Source organism: Schistocerca americana, chromosome 3, assembly GCF_021461395.2.
Source record: "Schistocerca americana isolate TAMUIC-IGC-003095 chromosome 3, iqSchAmer2.1, whole genome shotgun sequence".
NCBI lineage: Eukaryota > Metazoa > Arthropoda > Insecta > Orthoptera > Acrididae > Schistocerca > Schistocerca americana.
This window is the reverse complement of record NC_060121.1, coordinates 216212352-216225161: the sequence shown is the minus strand read 5'-3', so window position 1 is coordinate 216225161 and position 12810 is coordinate 216212352.

Below are 12810 nucleotides of genomic sequence, written 5' to 3'. Positions count from 1 at the left end.
GGGCAGCAGAGGAACAGTTTGGAGGCGTTGACTGTTTGCATCAGCGTGACAATGGAACCAGTCATGGGGCAGCATCTTTGAGGCAACTGTTTGTGGGCAGTTCATTCCTAAAATGGACTGACTGGCCGAGAGTCTCGACCTGAATGCAGTGGAACACATCCGGGCTGATTTAGATCCAGCCCCCAACTTGCAACCTCACTACCTCCTCTCGTTTCGATTCTTGCTTGAGAATGTGCTCCCTTTCCTCCACAGACGTTCTGATAGATCGTTGAAAGTGTCCCCAGCAGAGTTAAGGCCGTGATAAAGGCGAAGCGTGGAGGCACGCAGTATTAATGACCACTATCATGTGTCCGGATTCTTCGGATCAGATAGTGTATTCCTAGGTCTACTGCTAGTGACACTATTGTGTAGTGAAAACGTCAAGGAAGCACTAAACGCCATCATCTTCATGGTCACAAGCCTCTGCCTCAGCGAGAGAATGGTTTTCCAGAACCTACTAATCGCCTTAAAAGCAGAGCAACGTTGCTTACAGTGGTACAGACAGTAGTATCATTAGTCTGAGGAGTAGTGGATGCCGATTTTTAATGTTGTGAATCAGGTTGCGTGATACAACAGTGAGATGGGTGTTAACTGATCTGGTCCAAGGGGAACTAATGATATTTATCTGAATGTATTGTAGTGACAGAAAAGTTCGAAGGAACCTGACATTTGGGTTTGTTCTTCCTAGTTATTTTTTTCTCGGAAAATGTCTTCTAGACAACGATAATATGTCTGAAAAACACTTTAGGCTGCTACATGCTTCCTCTAATAGCAACATGTTAGAATCAGTCCATTTCTGTACCAGCTTGACAGCGTAATGTTCCAGTCCTCAAGCTACAGATAACTGATCAGAAGAAAACCGGTTGTAATTGCTGGACAGGCTTACTCAAATCCCCGACCTGAAGAGCGTCTAGCTTCTTTGGGAAGTCACCAAGCAATGAACGCATTTCAATCACTTTCGGAGAGCTCCGTTCAAATCACTGTGCGACCATCTAAATTTAGATTTTCTGTGACTTCCGTAAATGTATTAAAGTGAATGACGGGATGTTTCCTTTTAGGGAATGGCTGATTTCATGTGAGCAGAGTTTTGTCTTCGAGAGGAACAGTTGTTAATGAAATGTAAAGGGCAGCAGTCACTCGCATTTTGTTTCTGCCATGTAAATGCTGCAGTCGACTACCACTTGCTTACGCTCGGACATGGTTATGCCTATACGAGGTGCGACAATAAAGTAATCAGACTGATGTGAAAAAAAATGTTGCTTACCGTTTTAGTCAAGTTTAGTGTTGTCTCCTTGAAAGTAGTTCCCTTCTGATTGCACACACTTTTTCCAGCGCTTCTGTCATTGATGTTAACATTTCTGGAAATCATCTTCTGTAATCACCTCCACGACCTTCGTCACATCCTCTTGGACATCTTGTGTTGTTTGAAAATGGTGTCCCTTGACCGCCGTTTTGACTCTTGGAAATAGAAAAAGGTCGCACGCAGCGATATCTGGTGAATAAGGTGGCTGTGGTACTTCTGAAACTTGTTTTGAGGTTAAAAATTGCTGTACTGACAGAGCAGTATGAGATGGCGCATTATCATGATGCAGAATCCAGTCATCAGCAACGTTGGCACGGACACGAAGAACTCTTTCACGAAGTTTTTCTAAAATTCCTTAGCAGTAATATTGGTTAACTGTTTGCCCAGGAGGCACCCACTCTTTATGAACATTCCCTGGGAATCAAAGAAGCACACAAGCATGCATGGTCGTCCATTGCAGTCTTCATCTTCAACATTTGTTCTGCCTCCACTAAACATTGTATGCCAATGAAAAATTTGAGCTCTTGACATAACCTCCTCTCCCAAAACCTTCTGAAGCTTACCGTAAGTTGTCGTCGGGTCTTCACCCAATTTAACGCAAAAAGAAATGGCATACTGTTGCACAATATTATGCGGTTCTATTTCCGTAACGAGAGACACAAACACGTGTTAACTTATTACGGCACAACTCACGACTGAGCAGTTGCATCGATGTGCCGCTTGTTCTAGAAGCAGCTTATAGACCAAGGTCAAGGATATTGTGCCTACGCAAGGCTGCAGGGTTGCCACATCTTGCAAAGAGAATCAGTTTCAATATTGTATTGTTGCACCTTGTATGAGTCTTCTGGTAAGACTGTGTTACAGTCGACATCTAGATTTGCATTAAATTGTGGACTACAGGACTGATTGCTATTCTTTACATTTGAATGTTCAGCGGTCGCTGTGCACCACCGCTATCCAACGGATTCCAGTTTAGTTACAGATATTAAAGGGTTAATAACTAATTGTTTATTTGAGTCACAGCTGTTGAAAGACAGATTTCCAAACCTCGATAACGTTATTAAATTAAAGTGTATCATATCTCTCGCCAGTGATGAAGACCAGTGTTCTAATGTCGGTGCAATCATTCACAGCGACGCATGTGACGTGTTATAACGTCGAGAACTGAGGATGCCTCTAATGACCGAAACTGGTAATGATGTTCCTAGCTGAGTCTGAAATAAGTAACCGACTATGCCCACAGTTTCCCCATTACTGTCCAGTTCGTTCTTCTGTTCCGAATCTAATTACCTCTCTTCGACGAAATGTCAGATTCATTCTTCCGTTCTTTAGTGCTCTGGCTGTACGCTAACTCATTGCGCCAGTAAGCATACAAATAACTACTCTAAAATCATTGAAATATGTGACTTAATGCTTTGAATGATTAAATTATAAATGGCTACTGATCCCCTCGCGTTCTAAAGAAGTTGAAAGCGTGAACAAAGACCTCGCATGGTTCACGGTATACATAACTGCAGAATGTATTGCGGAAAGAACCTAATACTCCATGATCTGAAGTATCACGGAATTTACAGTCACGTAAGTGCAGTGCAGATATACAAAGCCAGCAAGAGTTGTAAGTAGGCTGTTTAGGTTTTTATGTTGGTAACGTCACGTAGCGCTCTGTATGAAAATCACTGACTGTGCTGTGTGCAGTCTGTGGCTGGTTTGCATTGTTGGAATATTCTATTGTTGGGCAGTTGGAGGTGAGCGGACGATCTGGATGTGTGTCCATCAGAAAGAGTAAATTTGTAATATTGGATATCATGAACTGATATATATATATATATATATATATATATATATATATATATATATATATATGATGACTTCGGAACATTATTAAGGTAAATACATTGTTTGTTCTCTATCAATATCATTTGCTGACTATGCCCATCAGTAGTTAGTGCCTTCAGTAGTTAGAATCTTTTATTTAGCTGGCAGTGGTGGCGCTCGCTGTATTGCAGTAGTTGGAGTAACGAAGATTTTTATGAGGTAAGTGATTCATGAAAGGTATAGGTTATTGTTAGTCAGGGCCATTCTTTTGTAGGGATTTTGAAAGTCAGATTGCGTTGCGCTAAAAATATTGTGTCAGTTTAGTGTTGATCAGAATAAGTAAAGAGAGTAATGTGTGAGTACGTTCAGTTTTGCTCAGCTGTTTGAAAATCAAATAACGTAAGGGGTTTATCAGCACAGTAACTCATAAACTTTTCTAAGGGGACGTTTCAGAGTCTCATCGTAATATAGAACGAAATCGATTGAGTGTGCCTATTTCAGTAAGACAATGCGTCTGTAGTACGAGGCAAATCGGAACGTCCAGTCGTGACGTCAGTAGGATAGGAAGAAGAGTGTCGCTTTGTGCTGTGCGCACGGCTCTTCCAGCATTCTGACTGGACGAAGCCTGTCAAAACTTGCTCGTCGCGTATCCATGCGCCTTGCTATTCCTACCCCGCTAGCAGACAGATACGTGACCGCAGAGCTTTTAGGCCGACAAATGACTGTCGTTGCGTGCACAAATACGCTAATGAAAGGCATTCGTACCACAGCAGACGCATTTCGAACTATGCGAAGCTAAGAAGAACCATACAGGAAAAAAATGAAGACGTTATATAACCTGTCGAAAGAATGGCAATTAATAAACCAAAATCATCACCGTATGACTCTTACGTGTTTCCTCCTATCGTCAAAACGTAAGTGGTATTAACCTCTCGTAATGATGCGTTTACGATGCGGTGGTTAGTGGCGAACGGTGATTCCCACTGGCAGCTATGCGCCAAAGCAGTGCCGGACGCTGTTTTCGCAGTGGCGGGACGTAGTGAGTGCTCCAGCGGGTCAGAGACCAGCAGTCCAGCCATCCGTTATGGACGTGGCCGCTACGGAACACTGCAACGCTCTCAGCGGCGCATTCATCATGGACGAGCTGAGCGCTCGCCCGCATGGCCTATACGGCTCTCCACGTTATCTCCGCTGCAGTCACGTCGCGTGCAACACCAGAAGTTCCTTTATCTCTCGTTAGTTAGAAGTATACGTATAAACATCCCTGTCTCCGTTGGTAGTGTGCGTGTCTAGTGTATAAAAGGGTTAAATTTCGTTCATTGAAAATGGTACAAGGTTTATAACTTTGCTTCCGCCGTTTTTTCCCCAACATTTGAGCCTTTAATGAAACAAATTGATTACACATGTATCATTCAAAGTGAAACTTCCTGGCAGATTGAAACTGTGTGCCGGGCCAAGACTCGAACTCGGTACCTTTGCCTTTCGCGGGGAAGTGCTCTACCAACTGAGCTACCCAAGCACGATTCACGCCCCGCCCTCACAGCTTTACTTCTGCCAGTATCTCGTCTCCTACCTTCCAAAATTTACAGAATCTCTCCTGCGAACCTTGAAGAACTAGAACAAGCACTCTGGAATCATTCAAAGTGTTTTCCATCACTGGCCACTACTTTCTCCCATCTTTCGGCCAGTGTAAGAATCCCGCGTCGAAAAAATTGTTCATCTTTTGAAGCGATCCACGAATCGATCCAATTCGTGACTTCTTCATGAGATCGGAAGTGCTGGTCAACCAGGCCATGCGCCATTGATCTAAACAGGTGATAGTCAGAGGGAGCAATGTCTGGAGAATACGGCGGGTGGATAGGACTTCCCATTTTAACGTTTCCAAGTACGTTTTGACCTCTTTTGCAATGTGGGGTCGAGCGTTGTCGTGCTGCAAAATCACTTTATCGTGCTTCTCGCTGTGTTGCGGCCGTTTGTCTTTTAATGCTCTGCTCAAACGCATTAACTACGTTCGATAACGAGCACCTGTGATTGTTTCACTTGGTTTTAACACCTCATAGTACACGACGCCGAGCCCACCGAATGTAGAGCATGATCTTGGAGCCGTAAGTATTTTGTTTGGCCGTCGACGTTGAAGCATGGGCGGGGTATCCCCATGATTTTTTGCAATTAGGGTTTTCGTAATAACCCATTTTTCGTTCCCGGTCACAATGCGATGCAGAAATCCCTTCCATTTTTTCCTCCGAAGCAACTGTTCACAAACACACAAACGTCGTTCAACGTCTCTTGGGTTCAGCTCACACGGAACTCAAGTTCCTTCTTTCTGAATCATGCCCATAGCCTTGAGACATTTTGAAATGGCTTGCTGTGTCACTAATCGTGCCAATTCTTCTTGAGTTTGACGCCAGCCTTCAGTCAGCAATGTCTCCAATTCTGCATCTTCGAAAATATTCTCTCTTCCACCACTATGCCGGTCTACGACGTTAAAATCACCGTTCTTGAAGCTTTTAAACCACTCACGACACGTTCTTTCACTAGTAGCGTCCCTACCATACATACTTGAGAGCATTCGATGAGACCCAGCCGCTGCTTTCTTCATATTGAAACAAAACAGTAACATCTCCCAAAAATGACGAGAATTAGGCTCGTAAACTGACATTTTCAATCAAGAACATCTTTATGCTTCAGACACAAATCGACTAATGTCATGTTGACCGAGGTCCAAGCTAGCTGCCTCACGTCTGCGATCTCTTTCGACCGTTAGTTACCGTTGTCCCCACCTATCGGCAAACGGCGGAAGCTAAGTTGTACACCTTGTATATCTTCGAAAACTCTTCACCGATTGCTTTGAAATTTTGACACGTTGTTACTTGCGAATACAAGCGTGTTTTTGTATACCTACTGCAGGGTCATATTGTATACAAATATTACAGCCATAATAAAACCGTTAGATATGAGGTGGAGAAAAATGGTGTCACGAAATTTTAACCCTGGACAACTGATGCCAGTAGGAACCGAAATTACTAATGTCGTGTAGGTCGAAAGCGTACGGTTTTGAAACTACGGAAACTTGGCACCACGCGCTCCGATTGGCCGCGGAATTGCCCTGTTGCCGGATGCTCTGGACATTGCATGACCGCGTATGCTTTACCTGCCGGAGATCGCGATGTACCCAAGGCGGCCTGCACCATCGGTGGTAGCGCGCCAGCCTTCCTCTCTGGGGTCCTGGGGGCGAATCCGCCGGGGTCGCGACACACCCATTTTAGTTTCATGTGAAGACGTACCGGGAGCTGTTAGTTCGCGTTGAGAAAATCTTTTACAAATTGTGTAGGCCCTGAAAAGGGCCTTTTTTGTAGCTAGAACATTGTTTACCTAAAACAGGTGCTCGAATTGGCGACCCTATGACGCGACACAAGCTTGGTAACGTCGATCGATGTTTTGCCGAATTCTTTCAAAGATTCCTGGCATTGCCCTGATGTGACCCTAGCCTGTGTTCGTAGTCCGCCACATTATTAAGGTCCTGGTGGAAACTAAATGGATGCTGGCCGTCATGTCTCAAAACCTCCCAGACCAACCTATGAGTGCCCTTCATGTCGTGTCCAACCGCTCGGTGCTTCGATGAAGAGCTCGAGAACAGTCTCTTTAAATGCAGCATCCCGTCGTGTTCGAGATCTTCCAGCATCAAGAGCCTGTTTCGCCAAGTCGCCGGTGAATTGTTGTAAACGTTTGCGGGTGTGGGTGGCGTCTTGCTGGGTACCGCGCTTCATACGCATTACCGTCGGCTAGTCCATAAACAAAAACCGTATCTCGTTGTTCTTCAAACAAATACTGTGCCACCAAACTTACTGTATGACTAAATCGCAGGTGACGTGTGTGTACTCCGAAGCGAAGCTGACGTGGGAATGCCTATGACGTGAGGTGGAGACAAACACCAAGACCTATTCGCTACGTGTGCGCATCACGTTGAACCGACAACAATAGCGCTGCCCGTCAACCGACGAACGGCAACAGGGCAAACCTACGGTCAATCGGAGGGCGGAGTGCCAAGTTTCCGTAGTTTAAAAATGGTGCGTTGTCGACCTACACAACATTAGCAGTTTTGGTTCCTACTGGCATCGGCTATCCAGGATTAAAATTTCGTGACACAATTTTTCTCCTTTTCTCCACCCTGTATGGAGGAGATGAGCAAACATAGCGGGAGGAGGAAATGGACAGAGACAGGCAAGAGAAGGAGAGTAGGAGGTATACCCATTTCCGATACATATTAAAAACGTGTACTTTCTCTTTTCTTTATTATTCATTTAACCAGGCTATGGCACAGTAGCACGTGGCCGCTAACATCCTATTTCTTACTAAAATCAACGTTGGCCTTTTACCTCCGAAGATTTCCGCTGCACTCGGGTACGAAACGTTACGGAACAGTTTTATATATGGAGCACGGCCTCTCAGTCCGGAAGTTTTAAATGAAGATTGGAGTATTATATTGTTAGCATTCCGTCCAATTTCGGTCAGTTTATTTTGTGTCAGATTTCTAATATGCTGCAAGACGTAGAACGCTAATTGGAGATGAACAGTAAAGTAGGAAGTTCTGCATCTTTTAATCCTTTTAGGAAAGAGATAAATGATTCGCGATAAACAGTCGATTCAAAACAGTCATCTCGCCCATATTTCTTACTAGCTTATATTCCTGGATGTATGGAACTATCTCTCTCATCACTATTCATCCCATGCCGGCCGCGGTGGTCTAGCGGTTCTAGGCGCTCAGTCCGGAACCGAGCGACTGCTGCGGTCGCAGGTTCGAATCCTGCCTCGGGCATGGATGTGTGTGATGTCCTTAGGTTAGTTAGGTTTAAGTAGTTCTAAGTTCTATGGGACTGATGACCACAGCTGTTAAGTCCCATAGTGCTCAGAGCCATTTGAACCATTCTTCCCGTCGTGCGGATCTAGTATTTTCACGATGTGGCAAATTTATTTTATTTTAGTTTACATTACAAGGGGACCGTACGAACTTCCTCTCACCGACTTCATTCATATTGGCAGCGTGTGTAGGACACTACTAGGAATCCAACGTATGTAAACAGGAAGACGCAACTCTCGACCGGTTTCGAGGAAATCGAGTTTGAAAATTTTAGGCCTCCTTCACATACTTCGTAGGTCGCTGGCATTCTTGGAGTCCGCCGCTGAGCGAGTAAACGGTTAGTTTCATAAGCGCCAAGTCCCTGGATCGAATCTGGCTACTGGTACTTTCTTCATTGCCACGTTTCTCTGCCAATGTGCAGCGTTAAAGTAATCTCTCGCCACTGTAGTCCACTGGTGCAGCCTTGCGACGTTTATTTTTATATGCAGGCAAAGAACCTCATAAAGTAACAGAACTGCGCGGACATCATCGAACAGATTCGAACTTTTAGAGAAGACTGCTTAAAACTTTAATCACTCGTATACCATCGATCTTCTGCACCAATCACTGGACTCGCATTCGGGAGGACGACGGTTCAATCCCGTCTCCAGCCATCCTGATTTAGGTTTTCCGTGATTTCCCTAAATCGTTTCAGGCAAATGCCAGGATGGTTCCTTTGAAAGGGCACGGCCGATTTCCTTCCCAATCCTTCCCTAACCCGAGTTTGCGCTCCGTCTCTAATGACCTCGCTGTCGACGGGACGTTAAACACTAACCACCACCACCACCTTCTGCACCAATATTCGGTGATATGCTGAGATATGCATGGAACGCCGTATCACGATAGAGTGTATATGTTTGGGTGCACTTATCACGGGATAATTATACATTTTTATTTTTGTAATTATATATTTTATGATTTTGGTTGGGGTGGCTTTAAATATTGTGGGCTAGCATGAGACTTTTAATTAACTTATACCGCGATAATACTCGTACCGACTTCGGCTGCCCCGAAGTACGTACGATATAATATTTATAAACGCAACGCGTGAGTCACCGCCTTCTAATAAATAGATTGCGCGAGCGTTGCTAATTAGAAAAGAAAATATGCGTATTGTCACGCAAACTAATTATTAATATGGGACTCAGGGGCTACTGGTTATTTATGTACCAAATGTCACAAAGATTAACTGAGATCTTGCGGAGCTTATTGAATGTAATGATTTTCAATATTTCTTGTTCATTATTTGCAAGGTAAAACTGGAGGGAATCTCACCTGCCGTTAGGCGGCCAAAATGAAATATACTGAACTCATTCAGTGCTGTGAATTTTGGTAAATGAAATCTATCACTACTATTTTTAACTTTTAAATTAATGAAAGATCAAAATTGAGAAGTCTCTCGCATTTACATTTAATATTATGGTATGAAATTTTAATTTAGTAATACAGTCAGCGCAATGGCCGACTAAGTCCTGTAAGGGGAGAAGAGCTCCCTGCACTGCGAAGTTGTGTAAAAATTTTGTTAATTATAATTAATGGTTGCGATCATGAGAGGTGACAACTAAGTCAATAATACACACTTTCTAATAACAATTATAAGTATATTTTACTAAATTACAGCCAAACTTACATCAAATATTATCCAGCGCTACAATGGAGGCCTACCTCTAGACGAAACAAAAACAGGAGAGAGCATTCAATCAAAGCCTTGTCTCTGATCTTCATGGCCTATGTTACACAGAAATTACACCAAAAAACTGTGATTTGTTAATTACATCGATATTTGTGTTTTGATAATAACAACGTACGTTCTTTACTATTTGTTATACATCGCGCAGACGTACTTAGGCTTTAGATAATTTATGTTTCACAATTCTCATAGCAAAAACTTTTTTTCCCTTTCTCCAAATGTCCATTTATGTGACGTACCGTCACAGACGCTGAACTGTGTGATGACTGAGAACCTTTTACGAATGTAAAATGAGCTAGAGCGGAACTATAAGAAGTAAAATACTATATTACTTTATTGCCAAATAGATATGAAGCTATACTTTTGTACAATGCATCATCAGAATGTTCCGAGTATTTACAGCTGTTTCTGAATACTGAAGTATCACTTGAAATAGGCGAATGTACAAGACAGTTCACTTGAAGAATAACCGACATAACGCTCACATAATTTCTGCCTAATACACTCAATTCACTGGCGGCCCATCTAAACCGATACTGTCGTCTTGATAGTTGAATGCGAACTGCGCCGAGCGTTCTTGTCCTCACCCGTAAGTAGACGAGCCGTCCGTTTTGGTGGCATGGAGAAGCTATAGGAGGCGTGGCCACACCGGCGTTTCTCATTGGTCGGTGCGCCACGCAGCGACTGTACTCTTCTGTGATTTCGGTGCGAGGTGCCACCCTTGCCTTGGCTCCTCACTCTTCGGACAACACCACATTTGCGATCAGTGTCATCCTGATTCGAGCAGTGTTCCACAGACTCGTCGCAAACGTAGATACGGTAGTATAAATGAAATCACTATACTGATTTGATTCAAAGTTGTTGTGTATCCTTTCTTTATTTCCAGTTTCCTTACGAAAAAAGTATTTTCTTCTTTTCTCAGGGTATATATATATATATATATATATATATATATATATATATATATATATATATATATATACTCCTGGAAATTGAAATAAGAACACCGTGAATTCATTGTCCCAGGAAGGGGAAACTTTATTGACACATTCCTGGGGTCAGATACATCACATGATCACACTGACAGAACCACAGGCACATAGACACAGGCAACAGAGCATGCACAATGTCGGCACTAGTACAGTGTATATCCACCTTTCGCAGCAATGCACGCTGCTATTCTCCCATGGAGACGATCGTAGAGATGCTGGATGTAGTCCTGTGGAACGGCCTGCCATGCCATTTCCACCTGGCGCCTCAGTTGGACCAGCGTTCGTGCTGGACGTGCAGACCGCGTGAGACGACGCTTCATCCAGTCCCAAACATGCTCAATGGGGGACAGATCCGGAGATCTTGCTGGCCAGGGTAGTTGACTTACACCTTCTAGAGCACGTTGGGTGGCACGGGATACATGCGGATGTGCATTGTCCTGTTGGAACAGCAAGTTCCCTTGCCGGTCTAGGAATGGTAGAACGATGGGTTCGATGACGGTTTGGATGTACCGTGCACTATTCAGTGTCCCCTCGACGATCACCAGTGGTGTACGGCCAGTGTAGGAGATCGCTCCCCACACCATGATGCCGGGTGTTGGCCCTGTGTGCCTCGGTCGTATGCAGTCCTGATTGTGGCGTTCACCTGCACGGCGCCAAACACGCATACGACCATCATTGGCACCAAGGCAGAAGCGACTCTCATCGCTGAAGACGACACGTCTCCATTCGTCCCTCCATTCACGCCTGTCGCGACACCACTGGAGGCGGGCTGCACGATGTTGGGGCGTGAGCGGAAGACGGCCTAACGGTGTGCGGGACCGTAGCCCAGCTTCATGGAGACGGTTGCGAATGGTCCTCGCCGATACCCCAGAAGCAACAGTGTCCCTAATTTGCTGGGAAGTGGCGGTGCGGTCCCCTACGGCACTGCGTAGGATCCTACGGTCTTGGCGTGCATCCGTGCGTCGCAGCGGTCCGGTCCCAGGTCGACGGGCACGTGCACCTTCCGCCGACCACTGGCGACAACATCGATGTACTGTGGAGACCTCACGCCCCACGTGTTGAGCAATTCGGCGGTACGTCCACCCGGTCTCCCGCATGCCCACTATACGCCCTGGCTCAAAGTCCGTCAACTGCACATACGGTTCACGTCCACGCTGTCGCGGCATGCTACCAGTGTTAAAGACTGCGATGGAGCTCCGTATGCCACGGCAAACTGGCTGACACTGACGGCGGCGGTGCACAAATGCTGCGCAGCTAGCGCCATTCGACGGCCAACAACGCGGTTCCTGGTGTGCCCGCTGTGCCGTGCGTGTGATCATTGCTTGTACAGCCCTCTCGCAGTGTCCGGAGCAAGTATGGTGGGTCTGACACACCGGTGTCAATGTGTTCTTTTTTCCATTTCCAGGAGTGTATAGGTTATTCACTGGGCTGCGTACTACTTGAATATTTGCTGCCATACAAAGTACATGGTGACAATTGTTGAACTATATGAAATAAAACCGTTGTAACTTCTGAACGGTTTGCGTTAGGACATTCGAACTGCACAGTTGGCTGCGAGGCATGACGGTAATTAGTATGCGCATGCGGCCATTTGCACGTGAAAATGTCACGGTACAACGCATTTCGCGATCGATAAGTCTCTTCACCCTCAACGTGTGGCTCCGTGGTGTCCAGTGTCCAGTCACGGAACAATCGGTGCGATATTCCTTGATGGCACACTGACTACCGAAAGATACGTGAAGATTTTGGAAGATGATTTCATCCACATTGTCCATTCGACAAGAAGTATTTCATGGAAGACGGAGCTCGGCCTCATCGAAACAGAAGAGTGTTTGATGTCTTGGACGAGCACTTTGGGGACTGCATTCCTTCTTTGGGCAACCGGAGGCCACTGGCATGGGCCTCGATTAGCCGCCATATTCTCCGGATCTGAACACATGCGACTCCTTTCTTGTGGCGCTATATTAAAGACAAGGTGTACAGCAATAACCCCAAAATCATTGGTGAGCTGAATGAAAACAGCCATTCAGGTCATCGACAGCCTCGATGTTCCGACACTACAGCGGGTCTGCGA